The 19,135-nt window shown below is 42.6% G+C and overlaps 2 non-coding genes across 2 annotated transcripts; one reads left to right on the plus strand and one right to left on the minus strand.

Moving 5' to 3' along the window:
* The first annotated feature begins 1,218 nt into the window (after positions 1–1,218).
* On the plus strand, positions 1,219–1,290 carry TRNAP-CGG (transfer RNA proline (anticodon CGG)). The gene has a single exon. It is a non-coding gene; the product is annotated as a tRNA-Pro (tRNA).
* A 596-nt stretch (positions 1,291–1,886) lies between these two features.
* Positions 1,887–1,958, minus strand: TRNAP-AGG (transfer RNA proline (anticodon AGG)). The gene has a single exon. It is a non-coding gene; the product is annotated as a tRNA-Pro (tRNA).
* Positions 1,959–19,135: the final 17,177 nt, after the last annotated feature.

Here is a 19,135-nt window from a genome sequence, read left to right on the forward strand (position 1 = left end):
ACCTATCTGTGGGTTCCCCAAGGGACTACTGGCATCAGGAGGTAAGGAGGAGAGGGAAGGAGGAAAGGAGGGCAGGGGGTAGAAAGTGAGGAGCGTTCCGTCAAAAAGGTGAAAGAACAAAAATACCCCCTAGACCCTCGGAGGACAGTCTAATCAGGTTATGGGAGACACTGCACTGGGGCTCTTGCCTGGGTGGTGGAAGGGCTTGAGCATGGGTGCGAATCTGTACGGAGGGCCGAGAGCACCAGATCATAGGCCTGACCCAGTGACGCTACCTTCGCCCCGTCTGCGAGCTACCACGGCACCCAATACCCCACCCAGTCTCTTTCACCCACCCACTCCCGCCCCCATTCATCCCACCTGCCAAGTCTGGGGGGTTCCATATCGGTGTCGCCACTTTCTAGCTTTGTGGCCTTAAGCGAGGTGCTTAACGTCTCTGGGCCTCAATTTCTTCATCTGCAAAACAGGGGAAACAGCAGCTAAGTGACAGATTGTTATGACTAGCAAATGAGTTCAATACACGTGTGTATATCCCATAATGTAGGTTCAAATAAAGCCATTAACACTGTCCTCTTTGAGTTTTCTTCTTCCTATCGCTCCTTTCTCACGCAGGGGAAGGCCTGCTCCTCGTCTTTCCTGCTCTCCCTTACTTCACACACGCGGGGCGAGCCGCGCCTGCAGCAGGCGCAGGGATGGGGACGTGGGGCGCACGGCAGGGTCCCCAGCTCACGAACGGTGGTCTGAGCCCAGGGCAGCGGGAGCGCCCAGGAAGGGGCTAGAGCTCGGGGCCGGGAGCCGCTGGATCTACTGCACTGGGCGGTCAGACGTGACCCGAGGGGGTCCTGCGCGGCGCCAGCTCACGCCGGGCTTCCGGCGCGCGTCCCCGCCCGCCCGCCGCCAGCACCCGGGAAAGGGCGGGCGGCGAGTACCCATTCCGGGAAGGCGGCTCTGGGGATCCGGTGGAAGCGGCCACAGGCCCCGGCGCGGAGCCCGGGCGCTGGAGTGGAATGTCGGCCTAGCTCGGCAAAGTGTGTTATCCGTCACGGCTCCTCCTCCGGATTCCTCCGCGTGGCGAGGAGGGCTCTGGACCACAGATGGCGGGCCGACAGCCCAGATTGTGAAAGAAGGGTCGCGGGCGGAACAACGGCGACTAGGAAGGAGGGCGAGGTGGGCGGGGCGAGGCTGAAGGAAGCGGCCGTGAGCGCTTTTGCCGAGAGCGGCTCGTTGGTCTAGGGGTATGATTCTCGCTTCGGGTGCGAGAGGTCCCGGGTTCAAATCCCGGACGAGCCCCAACTCTCCTTTTCTGTATTTCCTGGAAGTTATTTTTCTTTTTCATATTGTACATTTAGAAGCGTAAATGAAAGTATCCTGGTCCCGTGAGCCTAAATGTTGATCTTAATTTTGTAAGATGTTTAGTGTACGTAGGAGGCATTAAAATGGCTTTGAGCCATTCAAAACACACGCACTTGAAAAATAGGCACCTTATGCAGAATCGTGGACATCCCTCTGATGCCTCCAAACACGAGCAAGGGGCTTCGTCGATTAACGGGTCCCCAGGTTCGGGAATAAACGTTTCTGAGGAAAGGGGGTGCACCTTCCTCCTTCGGCAGACGGTTTGCAGCACCGCTGTGCAGATGGACGTGCACTGGCGTGTGCGTGTTTAAACCACGTCTAACACACACCCCTTCCAGGAATTAACGTGTGGTGACAGTCTTTGTAGTACGCCATCGTTAGCAAACTTTTTACATTTTCACGCTACATTTTTAATTGTATTTCAATGTAAAATGTGCTGTGAGTTCGAAAAGATCTACATTTCGTGTTTTGCATTTACTGCATTTATCAGCCTAAGTTAAAACAAGCGAATTCCTCTTAAGATTTAGAAAACCGGGCTCGTCCGGGATTTGAACCCGGGACCTCTCGCACCCTAAGCGAGAATCATACCCCTAGACCAACGAGCCAAGATAATAAAGGGACTTTCAGTTTAATAAAAGAATATTACAATATTTAGTCCTTCCACCTCCACTCCCTAAGTACCGTGTGTGTGTATGTTGTTTCTATACCCTTTGAATGTTTTTGCGTTTCAGGAACAAACGTTTCTATATACCTCTCTTTTGCTCTTTGAAAAGCAGTGATACATAAGAAAGCAATGGTGTCAGCTATCATTTTGATAATATTTACCTCATTTCGAAAACAGTAACGCTATTAAATTCATGGCTAATAAATTCTAATGAGTGTGTGACTATGTCCTTGTGGCATATTCCAGATTCTCTCCCATATTGAGACCTGGGTGTTGCATTGGTCTGCTCTTATACTTTCTAACAAGACAAATTGCCAGTTTCTTGCTGATACTTTTTGTTGTTATTGTTCACCACATAGTTGTGTATTCATCCACCATGATCATTTTTAGAATATTTGCATCACTCCATAAAAGGAAAAAAGAAAAAACTCATACATCCCATCTCCCTTACCCCTCCATCTCATTGACCACTGGTGTTTCAATCTACCCAATTTACTTTACCCCTTATCCCCCCTATTATTTATTTTTTTTAATTCATAGTGTTTTACTCATCTGTCCATACCCTGGATAAAAGATCATCAGACACAAGGTTTTCACAATCACACAGTCGCTTTGTAAAAGTTATATAGTTATACCATCCTCTTCAAGAATCAAGGCTACTGGAACACAGCTCTACAATTTCAGGTAGTTCCCTTGAGCAACTCCAATACAGCATAAACTAAAATGGGATATCTATATAATGCATAAGAGTAACCTCCAGGATAAACTCTCAACTCTGAAATCTCTCAGCCATTGAAACATCATTTTTAACTAAGTTCTCTCTTCACCATTTTTGTCAGTCCCATGATGCCAGGTCCCAGCTCATCCTAGGAGTTCTGTCCCACGTTGCCAGGGAGATTTACACCCCTGGGAGTCATGTTCCATGTAAGGAGGAGGGCAGTGAGTTCACCTGCCAAGTTGGCTTAGAGAGGCCACATCTGAGCAACAAAAGAGGCTCTCTGGGGGTGACTTTTAAGCATAATTATAACTAGGCTTAGCTTCTCCTTTGCAGGAATAAGTTTCATAGGGGTGAACCTCAAGATTGAGGGCTCAGCCTATTGATTTTTTTTGTCCCCACTGCTTGTGAGAATATTAGGAATTATCCAAATAGAGAAGTTGAGTATTTTCTCCTTTCTCCCCTATGCCCCAAGGGGACCCTGCAAATACTTCTTTATTCACTGCCCAAATTATTCTGTGATATATCAGGGCATCACACTAACCTGGACAAACCAACAAGATCTCACAGCCTATTCAAGACTCTATGTACTTAGATGTTCAACTTAACTGGCCATACAGGTTAAATTAGGTAATGCGCTACCCAAAATAAAAATTTTGCACCAAATAAACATCTCTCCCTTTGGACTCTCACAGAAGTTAAAGTTTTAAAATATGGGTGATATCATCCTTTACCCTATATTCTGATTTACCTTAGTGCTATCCAAATCAGCTTCATTCACACATCTAGTTGAAGTCTGACCACTTTTTCAACTTTTCAAACAATTCCTGTATGGGGTACTGCTGACTTTCATAGCTTCTGGGATATAACTCCGAGTCTCAGATGTCACATAAGTACCAGAAGTTTCTGGGAATGACCAAGTTATATACAAAAAGCTCAGTACCTCAGAATTTAGAAATAACAGTTACAACTCCGGAATAGATGTGACTGCTGTAAGAGCTTTTAATCTAGAACCCTTTAATATAGCCCCCCAACCTGATAATCCATGCTCTCCACTTCAATTCACCCAGTTTTTATATTATAGTTAGTCCATATGAGTGACACACGACAATATTTGTCTTTTTGTTTCTGACATTTCATTCGACATACAGTCCTTAAGTTTCATTTACCTCGTTGCATGGCTCACAACTTCATTCCTTCTTGCAGTCGCTCAGTTGTCCTTTTTATGTATACACCACAGTTCCCCCTTCCTTCCCTCAGTAGTTGTACTCTTAAGCTGCCTCCATCTATTGTGAATTGCAACCACTGCCACCATAAACACCAGTGTGCTAATGTCTATTCCTGTCTCCACACTCCGTTCCTCCATGTATATACTACTGCTGATACTTTTTACTCCTAATTTCCAATGTTCCTCCCTTCCCGTCATGTGAATTCCTTTGGATGAATCCCAAACCCTAAGCTTCCCAGAAAAAGATCATTGCAACACCAGCAATGAACAATTCAAAAAGTAAATCAAGAGAACATTTCTATCTACAATAGAAACTAAAATAATGAAATATCTGGTAATAAATTTAACCAGGGATGTAAGGGATTTGTATACAGAAAACTATGAAAGAGAGCTGACATTAAAAAAGACCTAAATAGGGCAGGCCGCGGTGGCTCAGCGGGCAAGAGTGCTTGCCTGCCGTGCCGGAGGACCCCGGTTCGATTCCCGGCCCCAGCCCATGTAAAAAACAAACAAACAAACAAAATATAATAAAACAAGAAAATGTTTAAAAATGTTTCCCTTTCTTCCATCCGTCTTTCCTTCCTTTCCTCCCTCTCTCTTAAAAAAAAAAAAAAAAAAAACCTAAATAAATGGAAAGATACGCTGGGTTCATGAATTGGAAGATTTAATATTGAGATGTCAATATTAAACAAAGCAATTTATAGATTCAACTAGCCCCAATCAAAATTCCAACAGCCTTCTTTACAAGAATGAAAAGTCAGTCATCAAATTCTTATGGAAGGGCAAAGGGCCCCAAGTAGCAAAACCATCTTGAAAATGAATAACAAAGTTAGAGGACTCCCACTTTCTGATTTCAAAACTTATTACAAAAACAATATTTAAAATGACATGGTATTGGCATAAAGACAAACATATAGACCAATTGAATAGAATTGAGAATTCAGAAATAAACCCTCACAACTGATTTTTGATAAAGGTTCCAGTCTACAAGGTGGGGTGTAAGGACCCTGGCCCAGGCCCTGTCCCCTCTTCTGTTTTGAGAGCAAGTTACCTAGCTACCCACATGACCAGGACAGAAGTTAAAGGTTAAAGATATTATGTGTCTGTCCCCTCTTCCACCTCCCCACCCGGAATAATCAAATCTCACTGAAAGCCTGCTGAAACTCTGTTGCAACCAAATCTCATGAGACTGTTAAACTTTATAAGCCTTTCCCTGGACACACCCCTCTCACTCTTCTCTCTTGGCCTTGGGCAGTGTTTTAGTTTGCTAGCTTCCAGAATACTACTCCGTACCAGAAACGGAATGACTTTTAAAAGAGGAATTTAATGAGTTGCTAGTTTACAGTTCTAAGGCCGAGAAAGTGTCCCAATTAAAACAAGTCTATACAAAAGCCCAATCTAAGGCATCCAGGGGAAATAACCTTGATTCAAGAAAGCCGATGAAGTTCAAGGTTTCTTTCTCAAGTGGAAAGGCACATGGTGCACATGGTGTCATCTGCTAGCTTCCTCTCCAGCTCTCTGGAGGGCATTTTCCTTCTTTATCTCCAATAGTCGTGGTGGACCCTCTGCTTCGTGGTTCTGTGGCATTCTCTCTCTCTCTCTTTTTTTTAAAAATTTATTTATTAATTAAAAAATAAAGAAAAAATAAAACAACATACATAATCAGTAATTCACAATATCATCACTTAGTTGCATATTCATCATTTCTTAGAACCTTTGCATTAATTCAGAAAAAGAAATAAAAAGACAATAAAAAAAGAAATAAAATGAACACGGGAAAGAAAAAAAAAGATTATACCTACCATACCCCTTACCCCTCGCTTTCATTGATCACTAGCATTTCAAACTAAATTTATTTTAACATTTGCTCCCCCTATTATTTATTTTTATTCCATATGTTCTACTCGTTTGTTGACAAGGTAGATAAAAGGAGCATCAGATACAAGGTTTTCACAATCACACAGTCACATTGTGAAAGCTATATCATTATTCAATCATCCTCAAGAAACATGGCTCCTGAAAACACAGCTCTACATTTTCAGGCAGTTCCCTCCAGCCTCTCCATTACATCTTGAATAACAAGATGATATCTACTTGATTCATAAGAATAACCTCCAGGATAACCTCTCAACTCTGTTTAGAATCTCTCAGCCATTGACACTTTGTCTCATTTCTCTCTTCCCCCTTTTGGTCCAGAAGGTTTTCTCAATTCTTTGATGCTAAGTCTCAGCTCATTCTAGGGTTTTTCTCAATCCCTTGATCCTGAGTTTCTGTTCATTCCAAGATCTCTGTCCCACATTGCCAGGAAGGTCCACACCCCTGGGAATCATGTCCCATGTAGAGAGGGGGAGGGTGGTGAGACTGCTCGTTGTGTTGGCTGGAGAGAGAGGCCACATCTGAGCAACAAAAGAGGTTCTCTTGGGGGTGACTCTTAGGCCTAAATTTTAAGTAGGCTTAACCTATCCTTTTTGGGGTTAAGTTTCATATGAACAAACCCCAAGACTGGGGGCTCAGCCTGTAGCTTTGGTTGTCCACACTGCTTGTGAGAATATCAAGAATTCAACTTGGGGAAGTTGAATTTCTCCCTGTTCTCACCACTCCCCGAAGAGGGCTTTGCAGATACTTTTCCACTCACTGATTGAATCACTCTGGGATTCATCGGGGCATCACTCTGGACAAACCAGCAAAATCTCATGTCCTACCTGAGATTCCAAGTACTTATGGCATTCAGTCAAACTATATACATAAGTTATATTAGGAAATGCACTAGTCAAAATATAAATTTTGTACCAAATAAACATTTTTTGCTTTAGTCTCACACAGAAGGTGACATTTTAAAATATTAATTACCATCTATTTTCAGTACCCTGCAATAATGACCTTCCTTTGTTCTTCCTCATGCAAAAACATTTTTAAAATTGTACCTTGTACATTTCACTATTATTATACACTCTAGGCATTCCCAGATTATACCATCTCAATCTTTATCGTCTATCTTTCTTTGTGATTTCATTTATGTCCCCAGTCCTCCTCCCTCTATCATTCTCACATGCAGCTTCATTCAGTGTTTTAACATAATTGTATTACAGTTAGGTAGTATTGTGCTGTCCATTTCTGAGTTTTTGTATCCAGCCCTGTTGCACAGTCTGTATCCCTTCAGCTCTATTTACCCAATATCTTACCCTATTTCTATCTCCTGCTGGTCTCTGTTACCAACGACATATTCCAAGTTTATTCACTAATGTCAGTTCATATCAGTGAGACCATACAGTATTTGTCCTTTAGTTTTTGGCTAGTCTCACTCAGCATAATGTTCTCAAGGTCCATCCATGTTGTTACATACTTCATAAGTTTATTCTGTCTTAAAGCTGCATAATATTCCATCGTATGCATATACCACAGTTTGTTTAGCCACTTGTCTGTTGATGGACATTTTGGCTGTTTCCATCTCTTTGCAATTGTAAATAATGCTGCTATAAACATTGGTGTGCAAATGTCCGTTTGTGTCTTTGCCCTTATGTCCTCTGAGTAGATACCTAGCAATGGTATTGCTGGGTCTTATGGCAATTCTATATTCAGCTTTTTGAGGAAACGCCTGCGGCGTTCTCTTGTGGCTTACTCGTGGCTCTGTCGTTTTTTTCTGCTCTCTCAGAATCTCTCACTTTCTCCAAATATTTCCTCTTTTATAGGATTCCAGCAAAGTAATCCAGATACACCTGGAATGGGTAGAGACATATCTCTACCTAATCCAGTTTAACAACCACTCTTGATTGAGTCACATCTCCAGGGTGATGATCTAATTAAAGTTTCCAACATGCAGTACTAAATAGGGATTAGAAGAAACAGCGGCCTTTACAAAATGGGGTAAGGATTAAAACATAGCTTTTTCTAGGGTACATAAATCTTTTCAAACCGGCACAGGCAGAGTGCAGACTTTCACCTCCCAACCCACTTCCGGTAGTCCCCTAATCGAACTTATGGGTCTAGCGTTTCTTCAGTCTGGGGTTGTACTGGGTTGGAACATGCAGTCTCTTTAACAAATAGAGCTGAGAAAACCGGATATCCTCATGCAAAAGAAAGGCCATGTACAGAAAGTAACTCAAAATGGATCAAAGACCTGCGTGTCCCTCCCTTGGGCATGACTGTATTAACCTCTCTATTGTGTACTCTCTCTTTTTAATAAACTTTACTGCTTATGCCTACTGGCCCTTTTGTCTCTAAATTCTTTTAGTTTCAAGACTATTGAACCTGGATCAGGGCTCAGCTGTCATCATTGCCAGCAGGGCACCGGTTACATGTTTTGGCAAGCTCAGCAGGAGTGATTTCAAAAGATCCCAGGAGAACAGCATCTTCCACATAAGAAACCAGCCCTCAAGACATGCGTTTCAGTAAGGAAAGACTGGAGTAAGGCGTGGCTATAAAAGGTAACCAGCCACCTCAAGGCCACTTGGGGCAGAAGCCACCAGGAACCTGTCATCCATGTGGAGAGTTGGGACACCAGAAGCAGGAGTGCCCCCAAAGACCGAAGAGCCCCGGAGATGGAAAGAGTTTCCAGGGCCCTGTCCACGAGGTGGGAAGCCAGGACCCTGGGCCCAAGAATACGTTGAGCTGCCAAAGGGAAGCAAAGCCTCTCCAAAAGCCCTGATGGCCGCCCCTGACCAGAACTGCAGGGGCCTGGGGCCAAGGGCTCCCTGGATCTCGCAGAAGAATATTGAATTCAAGGACCTCAGGGTATCTCTAGATTTGGTGATGTTTGCACTAAACTACAAGTCAGAAAGACTTTCAAAAGAAAGCCCGAGTACATCTAAACAGGACCTGCCCATCTGTGACATCTGTTTGGAACAGCTCAATCTGGATAACTACTGAAGGGGAAACCCTAAGCACCAGAACTCCTCTAATTCAACTGCACATAGCATAGGTTGGCTGTTCAGTCACGTGTGACCTGGACATCATTATATGAAAAAACAATGAACAGGGAGGCAAAGCACTTAGGAACTTATGCAGAAGAGGTGGAAGCAAGATTGCAAGATGCAATGTAGGATGGGGTAGGTTGTAACATAGTACCTTTGCATTTTCCAATATTCCCCAATCCTTCCAACATTGAGAGCAATTAGGCATATTCCTACATGTACTGTCTCAACTCTATAAAAATATCAAACATTTATCCCTCAAGCTCCCTTTAAGATTAAAGGGATTGAACTTTTTCGGGGGGTACTGAAGCAGGATAAAATAGGACAACTGTAGGCCCCTGATTTCCTATTTAGCTCTGAAAGAGTTAACAGACAACTCTAAGTCCCTTGTTTCATATCTAGCTCCAAAGAAACTAATACAGTGCTGTAAACTTCCTGGGACAAAATTTCCCTAAAGCTCCCAAACTTCCCCCAAACCAATGAAACCTCCTCAAACCATAAAAGCTTGTAAAATTCTGGGCCTAAAGCAAACACTTAGTTAATAATAGGAAACACAGGGTCATAAAGATTGTTAGCCATTTGCCCAAAGACAAATTTCAGGTATGTGACAAAAAAACATGAATTCTGCTAGCTATCTCCTCCTAGAACAAAGAAGATACCTAGTATTTAAAGGTTACTATGGAACCCTGCCACTGGTAAAACATTCCTATAAAGCAAGCTGGTCTACTCCACTCAATGCATGTCCCTCCTTTGGCCACACCCTCATTAATCTCTCTAAGCTGTACTCTCTCTTTTTAATAGACTTTATTACTTAAAAAAAAAATGGACCAAATACTTAAAATGGATCAAAGAGTTAAAACTATAAAGCTCCTAGGAGAAAACATAGGGAAGTATCTTCAGAACCTAGTATTAGGTAATAGATGCTTAGACTTTATATCAAAAGCATGAACAAAAGAGAAAAAATAGATAAATCGGACCTCATTAAAATTAAGAACTCTTGTACTTCAAAAGACGTAATCAGGAAAGTGAAAAAATAGCCAAAGAATAAGAGAAAATACTGGGAAGCCATATATCTGATAAGTGTTTGATATCCAGAATACATAAAGAATTCCTACAATTCAACAAGGAAAAGACAAAACTCAATTTAAAAAATGGGCAAAGATTTGAATAGACATTTATCCAAAGAAGATATACACATGGTCAATTAGCGCATGAAAAGATGCTCAACATCATTAGCCACTAGGAAAATGCTAATCAAGACCACCAATGACATACCACTTTACTCCTGCTAGAATGACTATATTTTAAAAATGGCAGAGAGGGGGAACAAGTGTTGGCGAGGAAGCAGAGAAATAGGAACCCTCGTGCATTGTTGGTGGGTATGTAAAATGGTGCAGCCATTCTGGAAAACAGTTTGGTAGTTCCTCAGGTAGTTAAATATAGAGTTAGTGTCTGACCTGGCCATCTCACTTCTGGATTGTACCCAAAAGAATTGAAAGCAGAGACTCAAACAGATATCTGTGTTATTCATGATAGCCAAAAGTGAAAGCAACCCAACTGTCCAAGAATACGTGAACTCATGGATACACAAAATGGATAGGGTGCACACATAAGGGAATATTATTCACTTGGAAAAAGGAATGAAGTTCTGATATATGTTACAATATTGATGAACCTTGAAAATCTCATGTTGAATGAAATAAGTCAGACACAAAAGTACAAATATTCATGTTTCACCTATATGAAATAATTAGATATGCAAATGTATAGATACAGAAAGTAGATTACCAGTTTCCAGGGTCCAGTAGAGGAAGGGGGGATTGGGGAATTAATTTTTAATAAGTGCAGAGTTTCTGCTTGGGATGATGAAATAGTTTAGGTAAAGGTTGATGGTGATGGTAGCACAACAGTGTGACTGCAGTTAGTACCACTGAATTGGATTCTTAAAAGTGGTTAAAATGGGAAATTTTATATCATGTATATGTTACCACAGTAAAAATTAAAAACACACACACACACAAAAACCATCTAATTGCAGCAGACTCATCTCCTCTAATTGTAATTTCTTGGAGGCCAAGAAAAAAATACCGACACTGAATTCTACTGTATAATTGGCAACCAATTATATAATTGCCATCCAATTGTTCCAACCTCATTAATTAAAGAAGCCATGGCTTTTTTGCTATATTTTAAATTCTTAAATACTTAACACTGAGGTTTATGCTAACAAAGCCGATACCCAATGAATAATTGCTGAATGACTGCAATTTGTTCCAAATTCCTTAGCAATAAAGATTTTGGTACTTGGGCAATCAGTAATTGTGATTTGTCCCTCAAGCAAATATCCAACCAGTTAAGAAACAACTTGAGTAGTCAGGTTATCTGTCCTAAACAAATTCATTCATTTTACTTCATTGCATACTATGTTATTCAATCATTCATTCATTCATTCATCCTTTCATTTGATTGTTCATTCATTTGACAAACATTTAGCAAGCACTATGTGCCAGACATTGAATTGTCAACTTTCTTCCTGTGGTTTGACACCAGTAAATTATGGTTTTGATGTTCTAACATTCAGTCCCCGCCCTTCTTTTGTTTTATTTGAAACTACCCTAATTGGAGTCCTCAGTTCTTCTTAGTGCTCAAGGCAGGGAGGATAAGAATACCCTGTAATATGTTAATGAGTTGTAAATACCAAGATAGTTTATTCATCCAAGACTAACTGGGAAAAAAGTGTGCCCTGGACACTTAAGAAATTCAGATTTTTTCCCTAGAATGAGGAAGCTACAAAACACAACTTGTTAGGTAAAATAATATAACAAGTTATTAAAAGGCCTCCATACTGGCCTTCCCCACTTCAATTTACTGTGGTTCTATCATTTTAGGTTTTTTCCTTACTCTACTTCTCTCTAGTGGTTGAAAAAGAGTTTGTCTTTTACTCCACAGGCTGCACGAGCATGTCCCTTTAGCCTCAAACCGCGTTCACGATACCGCTTTTGAATGGGAGGAATTCTTCCTGGAATTACATCCTCGTGTCGCATGGTGATACATGGACTTTACAGGGCAAAGTGAGACAGAGAATCTCGAGGAATATTTTATTCCGGCCATGGTAGAAGAAGCCTAGCCAAAGGTTCTGGAACAACACCTTCTTCGTAAGGACCCCACTACTCTTTGGTGTCTCTGTACCCAAGAACTCTAATTTGCCAGATTTTCAACATTCCTTAGCAAGGAACATTCTTTAGCTTCTGAACTGAGATATTCTTTCTTCGGAAATATGAATGAAACAGATTGGCTTCAGGCAAGTCTTGCTCAAGGTGGATTTGTCTTTGACTCTATCTGATTTTCAGCCATTAACTGTCAAATTCTCAGTGTATCTGGAGTATCTTGTTATCACTACACACAGATCAGAGTTCAGAGTTCCCTCTGGCAACTCATCTTAAAGACAACGAGGGAGGGGATGCCAGGGAGAGGACAAGAGGTAGAAGACCTAGTTGAAATTTTGGTGCCTGTCACCCTCATCCAACTCCTCCCACTAATTCCAACTCTAGAAAATTCTGCCCATATATATTTACCAGCACTAGTTGTTCCTATCTCTATTAAGAAAGGACATAAAGTCCTGAGTTGTTCCCAAGGCAAACCCCTCCTTAAAAGGGCACTTACTATGCTCTGCATGGGAGGAAACCAGGGAGAAAGTTACCAAAAGAAATCTGTGAGGCCAGTGGAACTGTCCTCTGCACATGAGACTCGTGTGTGTGTGTGTGTGTGTGTGTGTGTGTGTGTGTGTGTGTGTGTGTTCTAGTTTGCTAGCTGCTGGAATGCAATATACCAGAAATGGAATGGCTTTTAAAAAGGGGAATTTAATGAGTTGCTAGTTTATAGTTCTAAGGCCGAGAAAATGTCCCAATTAAAACAAGTCTAAAGAAATGTCCAAAGGCATCTAGGGAAAGATACCTTGGTTCAAGAAGGCCGATGAAGTTCAGGGTTTCTCTCTCAAGTGAGAAGGCACATGGCGAACGCAGTCAGGGCCTCTCTCTCAGCTGGAAGGGCACATGGCGAACACGGCGTCATCTGCTAGCTTTCTCTCCTGGCTTCCTATTTCATGAAGCTCCCCGGGAGGTGTCTTCCTTCTTCATCTCCAAAGGTCGCTGGCTGGTGGACTCTCTGCTTTGTAGTGTTGCTCTCTCTGAGTATCTCTCTCTCCAAAATGTTTCCTCTTTTATAGGACTTCAGAAACTAATCAAGACCCACTCAAATGGGTGGAGACATGTCATCCCCTAATCCACTTTAACAACCATTCTTGACTAAATCACATCAACCAGGGAGATGATCTCATTACAGTTTCAAACATACAGTATTGAATAGAGATTATTCTACCTTTAAGAAATGGGATTTATATTAAAACATGGCTTTTCTTAGGGGGCATGCTTCCTTTCAAACCAGCACAGTGTGTGTTTTACTGAGAAAAATCTTCATACACATATTTTCTATACATGGTGCACAATCAATGGCTCACAATATCATCACATAGTTGTGATCATATTTTTTAGAATATTTGCATCACTCTATAAAAAGAAAAAAGAAAATACTTACACATACACCTCACCCCTCCCTCTCATTGACCACTAGTGTTTCCATCTACCCAATTTATTTTACCTTTTCCCCCCTACTATTTATTTATTTTTCCCTCACATTTTTTTACTCATCGGTTCATAAGCTGGATATAAGGAGCATCAGACACAAGGTTTCCACAATCATACCATCACATTGTAAACATTACATCTTTATGCAATCGTCTTCAAGGATCCAGGTTACTGGAACACAGTTCAACAGTTTTAGGTACTTCCCTCTAGGCACTCCAAAAACTGAAAAGGGATATCTATATATAACATAAGAATAACCTCCAGGATAACCTCTTGTTCTAGTTTGCTAGCTGCCGGAATGCAACACACCAGAGACGGATTGGCTTTTAATAAAAGGGGATTTATTTTGTTGGTTCTTCAGAGGAAAGGCAGCTAACTTTCCACTGAGGCTCTTTTCTTACGTGGAAGGCACAGGATGGTCTCTGCTGGTCTTCTCTCCAGGCCCCTGGGTTCCAACAACTTTCCCCGGGCTGACTTCTCCAAAGGCCTGGGCTGAGCTGCAAGTGCTGAGATGAGGAATGCCAAGCTGCTAGGCTGTGCTACGTTGCGATCTCTCATTTAAGCACCAGCCAATTAAGTCAAACGTCACTCATTGCAGCAGACACGCCTCCTAGCTGACTGCAGATGTAATTGGCAACAGATGAGGTTCACGCACCATTGGCTTATGTCCTCAGCAACAAGACTAGGTATGCTCACCTGGCCAAGTTGACAACTGACTAACACATGTCCACCCCTTGTCAACTTGGCAACTTCAAGCATCACCTTAAATAGATGTAAAAAATTCTCTTGCTGTGGACCTGTGAATCTCAAAACAAGTCCGATGCCAATAAGCAAAGGAGGATATTCACAGGATACAGATTTTCATTTCCATAGGGAGAAATTGGAAGGAAGATCTGCAGGCAAACACCATTGGATTTCCAAGTCTGAAAGTCATTTATCCTTCGGCTGTAGAAAGTGGCAGTCCCACCCCTTCCAAGGGCCTATGCAGTGGCCGGCCTCTTTCCAAATCAACCTTGGGGAACATCGAGGAGACCACCTTTGGGCTCCACTCTCTCCAGGCATCAGGGCCACCCCTGGGCTCTCTGCCATTTCTGGGGCGCACGCTCAACCCCTTCACATGGTGGCAGCCAGGCTCTCCCAGTCCCCCAAGGAGCGTGCTACGCCTTTTCCAAGGCCCGAGGCTGCACAACTATTCCACTGCAATGAGAGGGGAGACTCACCCTCTCCACACATACAGGTGGGTCCACTCTCCTGGCCGAGGTTTCTTGGCTTCAGACCCGAACTTCCATGGTTCTCACTCTGCAAACTCCAACCTCTCCCTTTTGTGTCCTCCTTTGTCAAGATTGGCGGTGGTTTCATTTACACCAACAGTCTCTTCAAGCCCTCCAAGACTTCTCCATCAATCTCTTCACAGTTCCTCCGAAGTCTTCCCCTTAGCCATCCAAAACACAGTTCCAGCAGATCTGGCATTTGCAAACCGCAGCAGCACCCCACTCTCCGGTACCAACTCTGTTCTAGTTTGCTAGCTGCCGGAATGCAACACACCAGAGACGGATTGGCTTTTAATAAAAGGGGATTTATTTTGTTGGTTCTTCAGAGGAAAGGCAGCTAACTTTCCACTGAGGCTCTTTTCTTACGTGGAAGGCACAGGATGGTCTCTGCTGGTCTTCTCTCCAGGCCCCTGGGTTCCAACAACTTTCCCCGGGCTGACTTCTCCAAAGGCCTGGGCTGAGCTGCAAGTGCTGAGATGAGGAATGCCAAGCTGCTAGGCTGTGCTACGTTGCGATCTCTCATTTAAGCACCAGCCAATTAAGTCAAACGTCACTCATTGCAGCAGACACGCCTCCTAGCTGACTGCAGATGTAATTGGCAACAGATGAGGTTCACGCACCATTGGCTTATGTCCTCAGCAACAAGACTAGGTATGCTCACCTGGCCAAGTTGACAACTGACTAACACACCTCTCCACTCTGTTTGAAAGAGACTAGTTTTTATATTTGTAATAATAATTGGCAAAAATTACATTTCAAACTGCCCTATATAACCTGATGATAAAAACACTGGCCATTTTTAGCGAAGGTCTCAGAGATTTTTCTTCTCTGCAAGACATAATCCCCTCCTTAGAAGTTATAATCTGTTCCCAGAATTAGATCCATCTTTGTGTCCTGCTACCTCTCTACTGACAAACTTCCCAGCACCTATTTTCTGGTGACAGGCTAGTTTTTCCTTATTCTCTTCTTTGTGCAATTCTGTTCACACTCTCTTTGGGCCTTTCTGACTTTTCCTTGTTATTGACTCTGTGAGGAAAATTTTACCCAAGGTATCCATTCCCATGGGAGGCAACAGCCCATTGAAAGGGATCTGTTGGACCTGCCTGGAGATACTCAGTAGACTCTGATTGTATTTCCTTGACTGCTTAAGTTGGAAAGAGGGGTTCCGAAAAGAAGGAGGTGTCTGAAGAAGAGGTTTAGTTGAGCCGGATCCTCAGGTTAACAGTTATGACTGCACATCCAAGGATTTTTTCCATTTACTATCTCTATAAGAGGATTAGAAACTATAGCTCAAGCCTATGGCTAAAACAGCCTAGCATGATTTTCTAGCTTCGTAACTCTCTAGATTCATCAATTCAATAAACATCCATTCATTCATTCATTCAACAAATACTCACTGAACACCTCTGTGTACAAGGTGCTGGATCTGTGAACAAAAGAGAAAGAAAAAGCCCTGCCTTTGTGGAGCATACAATCTAGTGGGAGGAGATACAATACACAATAAACATAATGAAGAACTAAATGGTGTAGGGAGGGTTTGCGATTGAATGGGTGGGTCAGGATAGGACTCACTGAGAAAGGAACATTTGAGCAAAGGCTTGAAGGGTGTGAGTTATATGGATAGTCTAATAGAGAGCCAGCTACAGAAATGTTCCAGAGAAGTGTGGCTTAGTGGAGGGGTGTTCTAGTTTGCTAGCTGCCGGAATGCAATATACCAGAAACAGAATGGCTTTTAAAAAGGGGAATTTAATAAGTTGCTAGTTTATAGTTCTAAGGCCGAGAAAATGTCCAATTAAAACAAGTCTATAGAAATGTCCAGTCAAAAGCATCCAGGGAAAGATACCTTGGTTCAAGAAGGCCGATGATATTCAGGGTTTCTCTCTCATCTGGAAAGGCACATGGCAAACACAGTCACGGTTTCTCTCTCAGCTGGAAGGGCATATGGCGAACATGGTATCATCAGCTTACTCTCCTGGCTTCTGGTTTCATGAAGCTTCCCGGGAGGTATTTTCCTTCTTCATCTCCAAAGGTCGCTGGCCCGTGGACTCTCTGCTTCGTGGTGCTGCAGCATTCTCCTCTTTGATAGGACTCCAATAAACCGATCAAGACCCACCCAAATGGGTGGAGACATGTCGTCACCTAATTCAGTTTAACAACCACTCTTGACTAAATCACATCATCCAGAGAGATGATCTGATTACGGTTTCAAACATACAGTATTGAATAGGAATTATTCTACCTTTATGAAATGGGATTTTGATTAAAACATGTCTTTTCTAGGGGGCATACATCCTTTCAAACCAGCACAAGGGGGCAAGGGGGTAAAGGTGAGAGTCTTAGGAGATAAGCCTCAGGTATGAGTCAGGCTCTGTCTTAGGTGCTGGGAAAATAAAAAACTGTATGTCAGGTCCCTTGAGTCCCTCAGGAAGGAACATCTTATAATGGGAAACAGAGAGGTGAGCAGATAATTGCAAGAAAGTGTGCTATTAAATAAATAAGTAAATAAGTAATACTTACTGAGGTCTTCCCATGTGCTAGGCACTTAGCGTGGAAACATTACATTACTATCTCACTCATGTTCACAACGGCTCTGAAAAATGGGTCCTGTTATTAAACCAAAAGACGCATTGACAGAAATCTGTATGGGTGCAGAGTTGTATAAGGGCATGGGTGGTCAAGTCTACACAGGGCAATGTAGGGAGATATTAGGGACTGCAGGAAAACTTTCTGCAGATCTATGCTCTGAAAAAGATTAACTGGTCGTGCCTAGCCTGTGTATAGAGTCTGAGGAAGCAGTGCCAACAAAGTCACGAGGTATGGCACATTAGGGGAATTGAAGGCAGGTTTGGACGGTCCAGCTGGAGCAAAGAGGACCTGCAAAAGCAGTCGGCAGGGATGGGCACACCACGCACTGGGGGCCGGACTTCATACTGTAGGTGCTAAGGATGAAAGGTTTCAAAAGGGAGTACAAGGGAATGAATTCCATTAGCTTTCAGGTGGTTGTGAAAGTTGTGGAAATATCTGAACTTTTCTAGATATTTGAGCTCTGAGAGTCTAAAACCCCGGGAAACACCTCATATTCAAGGTGTACTTGTGTGCTTTCTCTGGTCTGCTTTCCCTGCCTTTGGCAGATTGACACAGGTTATCGGGGGCAGGAGGAGAAGAAACTGGCTGGGGGTTGGAGCCAGGGGAGAAAGGAGACTGGTGGGCTGGTTCCAGAAGCAGCCGAACCTGGAGAGCAGCCAGGAGTTCCAGGGAAATGCTCCCACAGACACACCCTCAGACCCTTCCTAGAAACAAGGTCTCAGAAAGTAAATTTTCCTTTACATTGCCTACTTGAGGAGCAGTGCAGTCAATTCACTTGGGACTAATTGCATGATGTTGTTTATTGTGGAACCACAATTGCCTTCACTGCAGGCAGGTTTTACGTTAGCCCTTTTGTTACTTCCCTGGGCTTCAGACCTAGATGTCCAACTGCCTTTTGGTTCCAACTATGTGGTATCCAAGGCCTAGCTCTTCAGTTTCCTTCACAAACTGCTTGGTTTCTCTCCCTGGGATTTTAGTCTTGGTTAACTGGTAGCATCATTTTCTACTCAGGCTAGAAGCTGGAGGTCACATCTGTCTTTCTTGACTTTTCTCTTTTGATTATCCTTCTGTCCAATTTATATCCTTAGTATTCTTTCCTCAGTTGTCTCTTAATCCTGTCTTACTCTCTATCTCCACCGCCAATCCCTTAATCCATGCATTCTTCACTCCTGCCTTGTCTGTTGCAGTAGTTATCCATTTAAAACACAGATCTGAACTTGTCATTTCCCTTTTTAAAAGCCCAACTGTCTACAGAGTGACAAGTCTAGGATTTTCAAAATCTAATTACAGCCTATTTTTCTAGTGTCCTCTCCTCCCACTCTTGGCCTTTATGACTGTGAAATTCCAAACCACAGAGTATTTTCCCATTATTTCTTGCACCTGGCATGTGTTTTCCTGTTTCTGTGTTTGCTTGCCCTGTTTGCATTAGATTTTCCTGTTCCTTTCTGATGAAGATTTATACATCCTCTAATACCCACCTTAAATATTACATCCTCTGTGAATCCCTTCTGGATACTTCGTAGGCCAGTGGTTCTCAGAAAGGTAAGGTATGTGTGTGCACATGTATATTGAGGCATATCACAATCAGCAGAGAAACTTTAAAACGACATGCATCTTTTTTTGAGAACAACTATTCCTAGATGCCTTGGGTTTTTCCTTTATTCATTCTTTTTTCAAGCATTTAAAAATTTTAGTTGAGGGCTTGTTTGTCCACAGTGGTAGTTTATGTGCTTTGTGAGAGTAAAGTCTAGGTGATCCACATCTA

This window comes from Tamandua tetradactyla, chromosome 4, assembly GCF_023851605.1.
Source record: "Tamandua tetradactyla isolate mTamTet1 chromosome 4, mTamTet1.pri, whole genome shotgun sequence".
Classification (NCBI taxonomy): Eukaryota; Metazoa; Chordata; class Mammalia; order Pilosa; family Myrmecophagidae; genus Tamandua; species Tamandua tetradactyla.